The sequence below is a fragment of the Mirounga angustirostris genome, unplaced genomic scaffold, assembly GCF_029215605.1.
Source record: "Mirounga angustirostris isolate CCGP_5_RB_7025 unplaced genomic scaffold, mMirAng1.0.hap1 SCAF_15, whole genome shotgun sequence".
Classification (NCBI taxonomy): domain Eukaryota; kingdom Metazoa; phylum Chordata; class Mammalia; order Carnivora; family Phocidae; genus Mirounga; species Mirounga angustirostris.
The window spans coordinates 52,314-66,927 of NW_026991723.1; the positions used below are offsets into that span (position 1 = coordinate 52,314).

The window sequence follows — 14,614 nt, forward strand, 5'->3', positions numbered from 1 at the left end:
TGCAACCTTCTGAGGACTCCTTGTATAATAAAATACCATATCCTATGACGGGGGGATTAAAACTATTATTTACAGAATAATTCAGCCCAAATCACCTCAATTTTAATGGCTCTTCATTAGGCAGAACAGTTTCTGTGGAAAAAGACTTTCCATAGAGGGGCGCCTGGGTGGCTCAGTCGTTAGGCGTCTGCCTTCGGCTCAGGTGGTGATCTTGGGGTCCTGGGATCGAGCCCCGCATCAGGCTCCCTGTTCAGTGGGGAGCCTGCTTCTCCCTCTCCCACCCCTCCCCCCGCTTGTGTTCCCACTTGCTATCTCTCTCTGTCAAATAAATAAAATGTTTAAAAAAAAAGACGTTCCATAGATATTACCTTCCACAAATTTCATAAGGAGTCAACGGAAGCTCTGTGGGATAACCTGACGCACCTAGGCTCAGGCAAGCAGTTCCAGAACTCAACCCAGTGCTCCTGACACCAGCATACCTCCATCCAGAATTCCCAAACACTCTCCTTCTGACTCCATCACCAAAGAAACTACAGAGAAAATACGGCATGTCAAAATATCTAGATGATACATTTAGAAAAACTAGAAACTCAGGCTCAACTTTTAAACAGTAAAAGCCTGCTTTGAATAATTTTGATTTTTCCCTTGACCCTAACTGTAATTCTTCTGATGAAAACACTAATCAATTATGAAACATCACCTTTGACAAATGACAAGACATCATCCGAATCTGTATCTGACAACAAAAAGCCACCTAACTCTAGATGCTGGCCGCTCAACCATATCCTAGGCCCAATTGAATAAACGCTATTAGATTGAGGAACAAAAGATATCTTAAAAACACACAAAGAGTAAATTTCACCTTCCCTTTCTAATAAAAGTTACTTCTAGGAAACAGATGATCAGAATATATTTTGTAAGCAATAAATGAACAGAGAAAATCGGATCCCCTGCAATGTTCTACCCGCAGGGAAAGTAACTCTTGAACCAAATGGAGAATGCTGAGAGCTACTTAAGTTTTACTTCGTAGCTCAACTAGAAAAAAGAGGAAAGCCCAGGAGGTTTGGGGTTAATCAGAAGTTTTACCTCCAGTCCTGACTTGAAGATGACATTGTGCCAAATGGACCTGCTGCTCTCTCTGAATGCTGACGTCCTGTGACAAGCAGCATCACTGACTCACATGCTGATGTTCAAAACTTCGGGTCTCATGGAGCCAGAGGGGAGAAGTGCTGTCAGGTGGGGATAAGTAGGACCTCCGACCTATGGCAAGCACACCTGCTTCGGTTTCTGGGAGAAGGGGAAACACATACTTGTTTTTTAAGTACTAATTATCTTCATTCTAAAGTAGACCAATGACTTTGACATTTTTGGAAACGCGAAATGACTCTTCCAAATCAACACCTCAACTCATCTGTTCCTCATGCAACTTGAGTAGGGTCTAGTTTACTCCAGCCTCCAGGCCCCCACCTGGAGGACCCTCCTGCACAATCCTGACAGCCCATTACCACCATACCCGGGGAACATGGGGCACAATGCTAAGTTGGAGGACGGCTCTGGGGCTTGTTACCGCCACACCTGTGCCTGGGGGAACAGGGGACACCCTGCTGAACTCGGGGTGCTACTCAAGGTCCATTACCTGCACTCTGCCAGGGGACAGGGGGCACCCCACTGAACTTGGGGACTGTGTGCGGTCCTTACGTGCACTCTTCCAGGGGAACACGGGAAACCCTGAAATGTCCGCAACCCATCCCAAAAAAGCTCGGGTGAGCGGAGCCCTGGAGTTCACGGGGCTGGGGGATATGGCCCGTTGAAGGACTTTCAACGATTAGGAAACTCATCTGAGTTCGCGGGATTAGCTCGCTCCCCGCCTCCTTCGAGGACCCAACTCCCACCCGAGGTGCACCCTACCCCCGGGACCCCACCCCGGCCCACAGCGTGGTCTCACCCAGCCGGGAACTCTACAGGTGAACTCTCTGGGAGCTGGCCTTCTGTCCCACCTCTGCATCCGGGGCCGCTCCGGGTCCTCCCTCAGAGAGGTAACTCCACCCCCACGCGGTGATTGGTCGGGGAGGGTGGTGCCCCGAGCCCATTGGATGCCGCGCCTGCCTCTACCGGCCAACCCGCCCTCAGGCCCGCGGCTCCCTACGACGGCAGGTGGTCCAGGAGGCCCGTCCTCACGCCAACACCTGCTTGGCGGCGCAGGCGTGGGCGGGGGCTATGGGAGGGGTCCGCCCCCCCACACACACCCGGCCCATTCCGCGGCCGCCTCTGGCTGCAGACCACCCCCAGAGCCCTGCCCCTTCCCTTCCTGCACCAACCCCTGCCTGCAGAGCTGTTCCCGGCTCCCGGCAAGATCAGCTGCGCTCGGACCTTCTGAGGCTTTGGGTTTTAGGAAATGCAATGGTTTCACGCATTTCCAAGGCAGTTTTAAACCCAAAAACTAATGATCTAAACGTGAAGAGCTTCGCCTTCTAGTCTCACCCATGGACTGGATAGTGCTTCTTGGACCTTCAAAGCATCCTTGTAGGATGAGCCCGTTTATGCTGGAATATATATACATATGCTTGGTTCTGCAGGGAAGCTCCAGGATGAAGAACAGCCGCCCTTCTCTGCTGTTGGAGTTGTGAACGAGGAACATTTATTTTTCACTTAAAAAGAAAACATATTGTTATTCTCGACACTGAATGAACAAACCCTTTTAAACACTTTAGAGAAAAAAGAAGAGAGTTTTATTCAAACCCAAGTCAGGACAGCTGCCTGGGAGACACAATCTTCACAAAAAAGGGAGTGCTCCGGGGAAGGAACATTTGAGGCAGGTTTATATATTTGTTCTGTGTTGATTTACATACAGAGTTACATATCATCATGAGGAAGAACATTCAAGAAAGTGACAGACTTTCTCTTATGTTTTCAGTTTGTACAAGTTGGTATGACTCTAATCTTATGGAAGCCAGAGAGGTTCTTTTGTTTTTCTTATCTTTATGTTTGCAATGGCATTTTGGGATTATCTTTTTCTTCTCAAACCAGATGTACAATATGTGCTTGGGACAGAAATAGGACCCATACTCTGAGGCTTGGCCCAGTCGTTTTGACCTTGGTAAAATGTTAAAGGATAGCTTCTCTGGGAGCCCAGGATCCAGGCCCACGGATGGTAAAAGATAAAAATTTCCATTATCATTAGAATTGCTACTAAAGGGAGGAACTTGAGACAAAAGTACCTTTAACAATAGTGCCAAAAAATCAAAATGATGCCTAGAGAAGTTCACCTGTCCCACGGTCAACACAGGTAACAGAGGTGTTCACGATGAGGTTGTGTGTGTTGGGTGAGGCTGGTGGCACAGAAGAAGGTGCTCGGCCAGCTCTCCACCCGGGCCTCACCTGTCCTCAGCCAGGAACCTGCTCACGGCCCTCACGTGTCACAACTCTCACACGGGAGACCCACAGCCAACCCTGGAGCCCGCCCTGCCCACACCCTCCTGCAGAATGCACTCAGCTCTCCTGTGGGACCCCTGTCAGCTTTACCCAGACCTGGAACTCCCCCATCTGCTGCAGAGCTCCACGATTCCCCCTCTTCTTCCAAAATGACACTGGCCCAAGGCTCTCATTAGAAAGGTGGAAGGCTACCTAATGAATGGTTCACACCTACTTTCTCCTTCTGTCTTATTTCTCTCCACTTACCTTCCCACCTGTGCAAACTGTAAGTAACATATCAATGGAACATGAACATGCTCTGAGATCTAAATCTTTCATCGCAGCCTTCCGAGGACTAGTGTATCCTAAAACAGGGTGTTTTAAAACTATCATCTACAGAATAGTACAGCCAAAATCACTACATTTTTACCTCACTCTTCATGAAGCAGAACATTGTCTTTCTCTTTTCTTCTTTTACTTAAATTCCAGTTAGTTAACATGCAGTGTAATATTCACTTCAGGTGTAGGATCTAGTGAATCCTCACCTGTATATAACACCTGATGTTCATCCCAACAAATGCCCTAATACCCATCACCCATATAACCCTTCTCCCCACACATCTGCCCTCCAGCAACCCTCAGTTTGTTCTCTACGGTTGAGTCTGTTTCCTCGTTTGCCTCTCCCCCACCCCATGTTCATCTGTTTTCTTTCTGAAATTTGATATGAGTGAAATCATAGAGTATTTGTCTTTCTCTGACTTACTGATTTTGCTTAGCTTACTATACTCTAGATCCACCCACATCCTTGCAAATGGTAAGATTTAATTCTTTTTGAAGCTGGGTCATATTCATCATATATATATGTACCCCACATCTTCTTTATCCATTCATCAGTGCATGGACTTTGGGATTCTCTGCATAGTCTGGCTATTGTTGATAATGCTGCTATAAATATCACAGTGCTTGTACCCTTCGAATCTGCATTTTTGTATCCTTTGGGTAAATACCTAATAGTGCAATTGCTAGATCATATGGTTGTTCAATTTTTAACTTTTTGAGGAACCTCCACACTGTTTTCCAGAGTGGCTGCACCAGCCTGCATTCCCACCAACAGGATGGGAGGGTTCCTCTTTAAGCAGAACATTATCTGCCAGCAATTTCATGAGGAGGCAACAGAAACTCTGTGGGATGACCTGACTGACCCAGTGTCAGGCAAGCAGTTCCAGAATTCACCCTGGGGCTCCTGACGCCAAGCCCCTCGAAGCCACCAGCATGCCTCTATCCAGGAGAATTCCCGAAGACTCTCCTTCTGACGCCACCACCAAAGAAACTACAGAGAAAATACAGCACCTCAAAATATCTAGATGATACATTTAGTAAAACTTGGAAGTCAAGCTCAACTTTAAAATGGTAAAGGCTACTTTGAATAATTTTGAATTTTCCCTCTATCCTAATTGTAACTCTTTTGATGGAAAGACTAATCAATTATGAACATCACCTTTGATAAATGACAAGACATCATCCAAGTCTGTATCCGACGACAAAAAGCCACCTAACTCCATATATTAGACACTAAACCAATATCCTAGGCCCAGCTGAATAAACACTGTTAGATTAAGGAACAAAGTAAATGTTAAAGAGGCACAAAGAGTAAATTTCATCTTCCCTTTCTAATAAGTTATTTCTAGGAAACAGATATTCAGAATACATTTTCTAAGCAATAAATGAACAGATAAAATGTTATACCCTGCAATGCTCTACCTGCAGGGAAATTAAGTAACTCTTGCACCAAATCCAGAAGGCTGACAGCTACTTAAGTTTTACTCTGTGGTTCAACTAGAGAAAAGAGAAAAGCTCAGGAGGTTTGGGGTTAATGAGAAGTTTTACCTCTAGCAAAAGTGAGTCCCTGACATGAAGATGACATTGTGCCAATTGTACCTGCTGCTTTCTCTGAACACTGTCGTCCTGTGACAAGCTGCATCACTGACTCACATGCTGATGTTCAAAACTTCGGGTCTCCTGGAGCCAGAGCAGAGAAATGCTGTCAGCTGGGGATAAGTAGGACTTCCCACCTATAGCCTGCACACCTGCTTCGGTTTCTGGGAGAAGGGGAAACACATACTTGTTTCTTAAGTAGTAATTATCTTCATTTTAAAGTAGACCAATGACTTTGTCTTTTTTGGAAAAGCAAAATTATTCTTCCAAATGAACGCCTCAACTCACCTGTTCCTCATGCAACTTGAGTGGGGTCTGGTTTACTCCAGCCTCCAGGCCTCCACCTGGAGGACCCTCCTGCACAATCCTGACAGCCCATTACCACTATCCCTGGGGGGACATAGGGCACAATGCTGAAGTTGGGGGACGGCTCTGGGGCTTGTACCGCCACACCTGTGCCTAGGGGAGCAGGAACCTGGAGAACCCTCCTGCACGAATCTGACATCCCATTACCACCATTCCTGGGCGGGGGGGGGCGGAATTCGGGGCACAATGCTGAAGTTGGGGGACGGCTCTGGGGCTTGTTGCCACCACACCTGTGCCTGGGGGAGCAGGAACCTGGAGGACCCTCCCAAATGATCCTGACGGACCATTACCACCATCCCCCTACGGACACGGAAGTTGGGGACTGTGTGCAGTCCTTACGTGCACTCTTCCCGGGGAACACGGGAAACCCTGAAATGTCTGCAACCCATCCCACAAAAGTTCGGGTGAACGGGCGCCCTGGAGTTCACGGGTCTAGGGGTACAGCCAGTTGACCAACATCGGCAGAAGAGACTTTCACGGGAAAAAGAAAACTCATCTGAGTCGCCACGCCCTTCGAGGACCCCGCCTCCCACCCAGGGTGCACCCTATCCCCAGGACCCCCACACCGGCCCACAGAGCGTACTCACCCAGCCGGGAACTCCACAGGTCCACTCTCTCAGAGCGCCTCTTCACCTGCCCCATCTCTGCATTCCGGGGCAGCTCCGGGTTACAGAGAGGTAGCTCCACCCCACAGAGAGGTAGCTCCGCCCCCATGCGGTGATTGGTCGGGAGGGTGGTGCCCCGAGCCCATTGGATGCTGCGCCTGCCTGTACTGGGCGACCCGCCCCTACTTCCGCGCTTCCCGGCGACTGCAGGTGGTCCAGGAGGCCCCTCCTCACGCCAACACCTGGCTTGGCGGCGCAGGCATGGGTGGGGTCGTGGGCAGGCCTCCCCTCCACGCCAGATATCCGGACCCTTCCGCGGACGCCTCTAGCTGCAGACCACCCCCAGAGCCCTGCCCCTTCCCTTTCTGCACCAACCTTGCCTGCAGAGCTGTTCCCGGCTCCCGGCAAGGTCAGCTGCACTCAGACCTTCCGAGGCTTGGGCTTTAGGAAATGCAATGGTTTCCCGCATTTCCAAGGCAATTTTAAGACCCAAAGTGGGAAGAGCTTCACCTTCTGGTCTCACCCATGGAGGGAATAGTGCTTCTTGGACCTTCAAAGCATCCTTCTAGGATGAGCCCGTTTGTGCTGGAATATATATACATACGCTTCGTTCTTCAGGGAAGCTCCAGGATGAAGAACAGCCGCCCTTCTGTGCTGTTGGAGTTGTGAACCAGGAACATTTATTTTTCACTTAAAAAGAAAACACATTGTTATTGTCGACACTGAATGTGCGAAACTTTTTAAATAGTTTAGAGAGAAAGGAAGAGAGTTTTATTCAAACCCAAGTCAGGACGGCGGCCTGGGAGACACAATCTTCACAAAGAAGGGAGTTCTCCGGGGAGGAACATTTGGGTCAGGTTTATATATTTGTTCTGTTTTGTTTTACATACAGAGTTATACATCATCATGAGGAAGAACATTCCAGAAAGTTACAGACTTCTTACGTTTTCAATGTGTGCAAGTTGGTATGACTTTAACCTTTTGGGAGCCAGAGAAGTTCTTTCGTTTTTCCTATCTTTATGTTTGCAATGGCTTTTCTTAAGTTATCTTTTTGTTCTTGAAGCAGATGTACAATATGTGCTTGGGCCAGAAATAGAGCCTATGTTTTGAGGTTTTGCCCAGTCATTTTGAGCTTGGTAAAATGTAGATGGACGTGCCATAGAACAAGGAGACCACTGTGATGTGGGACCCACATGTCCCAAACCTTTCCTCTGCCCTGCAGCTGACCTTCTTCTTAAGACAATCTGACTGTTGGAGAATGTCATTAATGCCACAGGTGTGAGGAGAATGATTACAGTGACAAAGAAGATCTCTGACTCATAAACAGTGGTGCCAACACAGGCAAGCCTGAGCAGCCAGGGGACCTTACAAAAAAAGTGATCTAGTTTATTTCTCCCACAAAGTGGTACAAGGATGATGAGCACTGTCTGCAATGAGGAGTTGGCAAAACCAAGGAACCAGGATGCAGAAGCCAGCAAGGCACAGAGATGGGGGTGCATCATCACTGTGCTGTGCAGGGGCCTGCAGATGGCTGTGTAGCGGTCAAATGCCAGGACCCCTAAGAGAATGCAGTCTGTGCCTCTCAACCTTAGGGAGAGGAACAGCTGAACTACACACCCACCAAAGGAGACAGACTTGTTGACTCCACTGAGCTGAACCAGGAGCTGCGGGACAGTGCTGGTCGTGTAACACAAGCCCAGAAAGCTTAGATTGGAGAGGGAAAAGTACATGGAGTCTGAAGACGTGGGTCCAGTTGGGAAAATGCAATGACAGTGGTGTTTCCCAGCAGAGTAAACATATAGAAGATCAGGGCGCCTGGGTGGCTCAGTTGGTTAAGCGACTGCCTTCGGCTCAGGTCATGGTCCTGGAGTCCCGGGATCGAGTCCCGCATCGGGCTCCCTGCTCAGCAGGGGGTCTGCTTCCCCCTCTGCCCTCTTCCCTCTCGTGCTCTCTGTCTCTCATTCTCTCTCTCTCAAAAATAAATAAATAAAATCTTCAAAAATATATATATATATATAGAAGATCAGAAAAACCACAAAGAGGACTAGCTCCAGTTGAGGCCGCTCAGAGAAACCCAGCAGGATAAACCCAGTGAAAGAGTGCCATTTTTCTGTTCCATCCTCTGTTAGCACATGTTTCCTGTCAAGACCAAGCATTTAGCTCCTTTCTCCTTTTTGCCACCATCCTGGTGTGTGTGGTTGACTGTTCCTCGCCATGTCTTCTCACAAGACTATCAGGATCAAGTGATTCCTGACCAAGAAACAAAAGCAGAATTGTCCCATTCCCCAGTGGATTTGGATGAAAACTGGTAATAAAATCAGGCACAACTCCAAGAGGAGGCACTGGAGAACCAGGGTTAGTCTATAAGGCATCGCACATCATGCGATGACACACCTAATTGGCACACATATTTAAGCTGCATGAAGATCACGTGTTCCTATCTTATCACTCTGTAAACATCCCTCCTACCTGGCCAATAGACATGTTTTATCAGGGAAATGATTTTTGTCTGTTACTGTGCCTCTACACCAGTAGGTGGGTTCAGTAATAAATGTGAGAACTTGGCCGAACAGCTGCTGTGTTCTGATTTGTGAAGTACTGAATTCCCCCTCATATCAGAGCTCACATATCACTGTCTCATAGAACTTTCTGCAGTGATAGAAATGTCCCTTGACAACCAAGTACTTAAAGTGTAGTTGGGGGTGCCTGGGTGGCTCAGTCGGTTAAGTGTTTGACTTCAACTCAGGTCATGATCTCGGGGTCCTGGGACCAGGCTCCTTGCTCCAGCGGTTGTCTGCTTGTCCCTGTCCCTCTGCCCCTCCCCCCGGCTCATGCTCTCTGTCTCTCTCAAACAAAATCTTGAAAAAAAAAACAACGAACATTTTGGGGCGACTGGGTGGCTCAGTCGTTAAGCGTTTGCCTTCGGCTCAGGTCATGATCCCAGAGTCCTGGGATCAAGCCCCACATCGGGCTCCCTGCTCAGCAGGAAGCCTGCTTCTCCCTCTCCCACTCTCCCCATTTGTGTTCCCTCTCTCACTGTGTCTCTCTCTGTCAAATAAATAAATAAAATCTTAAAAAAAAAAACAACAAGCATTTAGCAATTTATTTTCTAAAGATTTATTGATTTATTTTAGAGAGAGAGAGAGCACACAAGCAGGGGATGAGGCAGAAGCAGAGGGAGAGAATCTCAAGCAAGCTCTGACTCCCTGCTGAGCACCAAGCCCAACGTGGGGCTCAATCTCACCACCCAGAGATCACAACCTGAGCCGAGATGAAGAGTTGGACGCTTCACCGACTAAGCCAAGCAAGAGTCCCAAGCATTTAGCAATTTTTAAAAGAAATCTTAAAAAAAAAAAAAAAAAGGTGGGGCGGGTGGATTTATCGTAAGACATGGCCATGGGATCTCATCAGTAACTACTGAATAAATGATGTACTCATTGAAATTACATAGGTTATTACTAATTTAGTTCCACATTATCATAAAAAGGAAATCATTATGATTTAATATACAAAAAATCAAATAATGGACCTTGTGTTGGCATCAGTCATAGGTATAAAAGACCTTTCAGTCTGAGCTTAATAGGACTTAAAGTACTGTAAAAACATACATACATTTTAGAGAGAATGGGGATGAGGGAAAAAGAGGCAGAGCAATCAGAAAGAATCAGGAAGAGATGCAGACAGAGGGAGAGACTTTATTGTAAATATGTATCTCATGATTCTACACAACTGGATTTGCACATACCTCACATGCAATAAAACAGAATACAACATAATCTTGAAGAAAATACATTCAGAGATAGGAATTTATGACCTAGAATGTACTTATACAAAGAATTCAATTATGGGTAAAATATCACCACTAGTTCTTTATATAAACATTGTGTCAAAATTACCTCTAATGTATTTTTGAAAGCTACATGTTTGGTTTTTGTGTTTTTGTGTGGCAGTAAAACAATTAAATACTTGATCAGAGAGAACCTGAAAACAACACCATTCAATCACAGTGCTTAACTTTTGCCCAAAAGATGCTTAAAATTACCATACCAATTTATCAGGAACTCTGAAAATTCATTGGCCCTATACCCTCAGTTGGAATCAGAACTTTCAAATGCAGTGGCCAACACTTTCCTCTTCCTTCTGCAGATTTCTGTTTCACACATTACCAAAGTAAAGTACATAAAATTCCTGAGTTTGGATTATTCACTATTAACATTTTTTTAAATTTTATTATGCTGTGTTAGTCACCATACATCATTAGTTTCTGATGTAGTGATCCATGATTCATTGTTTTCATATAACACCCAGTGCTCCATGCAGTATGTGCCCTCCTTAATACCCATCACCGGGCTAACCCATCCCCCCACCCCCCTCCCCTCTAAAACCCTGTTTGTTTCTCAGAGTCCATAGTCTCTCATGGTTCATCTCTCCCTCCGATTTCTCCCCCTTCATTTTTCCCTTCCTTCTCCTAATGTCTCCATGCTATTCCTTATGTTCCACAAATAAGTGAAACCATATGATAATTGGCTTTCTCTGCTTGACTTATTTCACTTAGCATAATCTCCTCCAGTCCCATCCATGTTGATGTAAAAGTTGGGTATTCATCCTTTCTGATGGCTGAGTAATATTCCATTGTATATATGGACCACATCTTCTTCATTCATTCATCTGTTGAAGGGCATCTCAGCTCTTTCCACTATTAACATTTTAATCAGAATAAACACTTTAACAAGTTATCCAGTTGAGTAATCTATGTACAAAGTGTAATATTGACATCACTCTCTATGATACAATAATTAAAATGGATAAGAAATTGGAGATAAAGACAGATACATTCTCAAAGCAATGACAGGTCAAAGCGCTATAATGCAAACTTTAAAGTACTATAAGGAAAGGTATAAAGAAAAGGATATTTTGGTATTATATGAATCTCAGACATCCATCAACATTAGGTTAATTATCATGTTTCTGAAAGCTATCTTGAAGAGTTAGTGACACTGGACTCAACAAATTGTCAGCTCTAAGGCAGGTCTGATGACCATTTTCATCCAGCTACTTAGTACTGAAGAAGCATAGTTATATACCAACCAAATAGACATCAGAGAATGAGCATTTCAGTTCCTTCATATGCAAATGTTCAGGAATACAGCACATTTTTAAGTATTCTAAGACTTTCAAAATCTGAATTGGGTTTGGGTGTAGACCCATTGATGTATGAAAGAAATTGATACAAAACTGGCCTAAAATAAATGTTCATAAAACGTGAATAGGAGATGTGGTATTTCACACTATTTTATACCTCCTTTGATTTCCTCTAAGGATGTGTTCTCTGGTATCCACAACAAAAATCTATGCTCAGAAAATTTCTTAATGGGATTAATTATAAAAGTATCTGAGACCATCTAAATGTGCAACAACAGGGTATATCCCCTGACTCACACCTGCTTGGAGGAGCAAATAAAAACAAACCATGGTTCAGTGTCATGCACATACACAGAGATACGGAGACACCTGTTTAAATAACTTCCTGACAGATTTTTAAATGGGCCTCATAAAGGAAGCATTCACCAAAGTGAAGGAGGGCAAAAATAAAATGCTAACTCTTCCAAGGAAAACACCAATATCATAATGCACCACTAGAATAAAGCAATGATATGTTTTAACATTATCCTATCAGTAAGAAATAAGAAGGTAGTTGAGAAAAGATAAAACCCTGGTGAGAGGAACTTGTACAAATGTTTTGCTGCTTTACAGGATTTTGTGTGTGTGTGTGTGTGTGTAATTATATAGATAGATGATAGATAGATGATAGATAGATAGATAGATAGATAGATAGATAGATAGATAGAGATAGAGATATGAAGGAATGTTGAATAGCTACCTATCTTACAGGTATAAAAATGAAAACCATTTTAAGTTGAAAAACAAAATATCAGGCAAAGGAGATGCCCACTAAAAGAGAAAAACGAATGCAATTGTCTCCCTGTTACAATTGCTTCCAGTGCTCTGCTGGTGAGCACACTGGGAGGGAACTACCATACTCATGTCATAGTCTACAACCTTACTTTTTTTTTTCTCATCACATTCAGGAAAATTATTATCCTTTAGTAATGCTGGATATATGAGAAAGATCAGGCTGCAAATGGCATTTTCCCATCACTTCTCAAGAGTATGTTCTGCTGATCCAGGTCACTTTGCTCCCTTCTTCCTCCCCAACTAGGCATGCATCCCTCTTCAATCTCTGTGCACCACCACAGAAAGCAATCTTCCCAGAGAAAGGATAAGTCTTGAGTAAGATTAAATGAGAAATTTCATTTCATTTCCTTCTTATCATACTTAAAGAATTGTGTGAGTACAATGAGATACAACCTCAAACCGGTCACAGTGGCTAAAATGAACAACTCAGGAAACAACAGATATTGGCAAGGATGTGGAGAAAGGGGAACCCTCCTACACTGTTGGTGGGAATGCATGCTGGTGCAGCCACTCTGGAAAACAGTATGGAGGTTCCTCAAAAAGTTGAAAATAGAGCTACCCTACGACCCAGCAATTGCACTACTAGGTATTTATCCAAAAGATATAAACATAGTGATTCGAAGGGACACAGGCACCCCAATGTTTATAGCAGCAATGTCCACAATAGCCAAAACATGAAATGAGCCCAGATGTCCATTGACAGATGAATGGATAAAGAAGAGGTGGTATATATACAATGGAATACTACTCAGGCACTGAAAAGAATGAAATCTTGCCATTTGCAATGACATGGATGGAACTAGAGGGGATTATGCTAATCAAAATAAGTCAGTCAGAGAAAGACAAATACCATATGATTTCACTCATGTGGAATTTAAGAAACAAAATAGAGGATCATAGGGGAAGGGAGGGAAAAATAAAATAAGATGAAATCAGAGAGGGAGACAAACCACAAGAGATTCTTAACTCTAGGAAACAAAGGGAGGGTTGCTGGAGGGAAAGTTGGGGGGGGATGGGGTAATTGGGTGAAGGTCATTAAGGAGGGCACCTGAAATAATGAGCACTGGGTGTTATATGCAACTGATCAATCACTGAACTCTACCCCTGAAACTAATAATATACTGTATGCTAACTGAATTGAATTTAAGTAAAAAATTTCCAAAATGGGTGTACAAATATCTCTTATATACCCTGATTTTAATTATTATGGTTATATATCCAGAAGTGGAATTGCTGGATCATGTGGTGATTCTGTTGTCAAGTTTTTACAAACCCCCCTACTATCTTCCACAATGGCTGTGCCAGTTTACATTTCCTCCCAAAGTGCACGGATTCCAGTGTCTCCACATCCTCTCCAACACTTTTTATCTTCTGGGGTTTTGTGCTTAACTTTATTATTATTTTTGTGGGTTTTTTGATAGTAGCCTTTCTGATGGATGTGAGTTGATGGCAAATTGATTGTTGGCAAAGGTGCAAAAAGCAATTCAAAGAGAATTTGCTGAGCGGTCTTGTTCTCCACCTTTCTCTTCTTGTCGCTGAGGCTGTTCTGCTCTTGTCAGCCTCTGGCCTGCAGCCTCCTTGAGAGGGAGCACCATGCCTTCAATTAAGCTGCAGAGTTCTGATGGAGAGATATTGGAGGTTGATGTTGGAATTGCCAAACAGTCTGTGATTATCAAGACCCATTTTGGAAGATTTGGGAATGGATGAGGGAGGAGATAATGACCCAGTTCCTCTACCAAATGTCAACACAGCAATATTACAAAAGATCAATTCAGTGGTTCACACAACCACAAGGATGAACCTCCTCCCCCTGAGGATGATGAGAACAAAGAAAAGCAAACAGATGATATCCTTGTTTGGGACCCAGAATTCCTGAAAGTTGACCCAGAAACACTTTTTTAACTTATTCTGGCTGCGAGCTACTTAGACATCAAAGGTTTGCATGATATTCCATGCAAGACTGATGTCAATATGATCAAGGGGAAAACTTCTGAGGAGGTTCACGAGACCTTCAATATCAAGAATGACTTTACTGAAGAAGAGGAAGCTGAGGTAACAAAGAGAACCAGTGGCGTGAAGAGAAGTGAAGTGTGGGGCCTGACACTGTAACACTGTAAGGATAGTTCCAATTACTAGTTGCACTGCTCTGCTTATAATTGTTAATATTAGACAAATTAAAAAAAAAACCCAAAAATCAATAAAGGAATTTAGTGATTTGAAAATTCAAAAAAATATATATTAGACAAATAGTAGACAAATGCAGCAGAAAATCAGTTGCTTGAGCAAAATACTGTCTTCCTTGCATGTGTAGCTTGAATAGA

General features: G+C 44.3%; 1 long non-coding RNA gene and 1 pseudogene across 3 annotated transcripts; one reads left to right on the forward strand and one right to left on the reverse strand.

The window, feature by feature from the left end:
• Positions 1 to 549: 549 nt before the first annotated feature.
• LOC123849302 (uncharacterized) lies at positions 550 to 6,416 on the reverse strand. Of its 3 annotated transcripts, none has more exons than XR_010407534.1 (4): positions 6,300 to 6,416; positions 5,350 to 5,430; positions 2,482 to 4,741; positions 550 to 1,287 (listed from the first exon to the last, which is right to left on the reverse strand). It is a non-coding gene; the product is annotated as an uncharacterized LOC123849302 (long non-coding RNA). The 3 variants fall into 3 exon arrangements; XR_010407535.1 differs by having other exon boundaries at positions 559 to 1,287; positions 2,482 to 2,648; XR_010407533.1 differs by having other exon boundaries at positions 2,482 to 5,430.
• A 7,099-nt stretch (positions 6,417 to 13,515) lies between these two features.
• On the forward strand, positions 13,516 to 14,380 carry LOC123849303 (S-phase kinase-associated protein 1-like; annotated as a pseudogene).
• Positions 14,381 to 14,614: the final 234 nt, after the last annotated feature.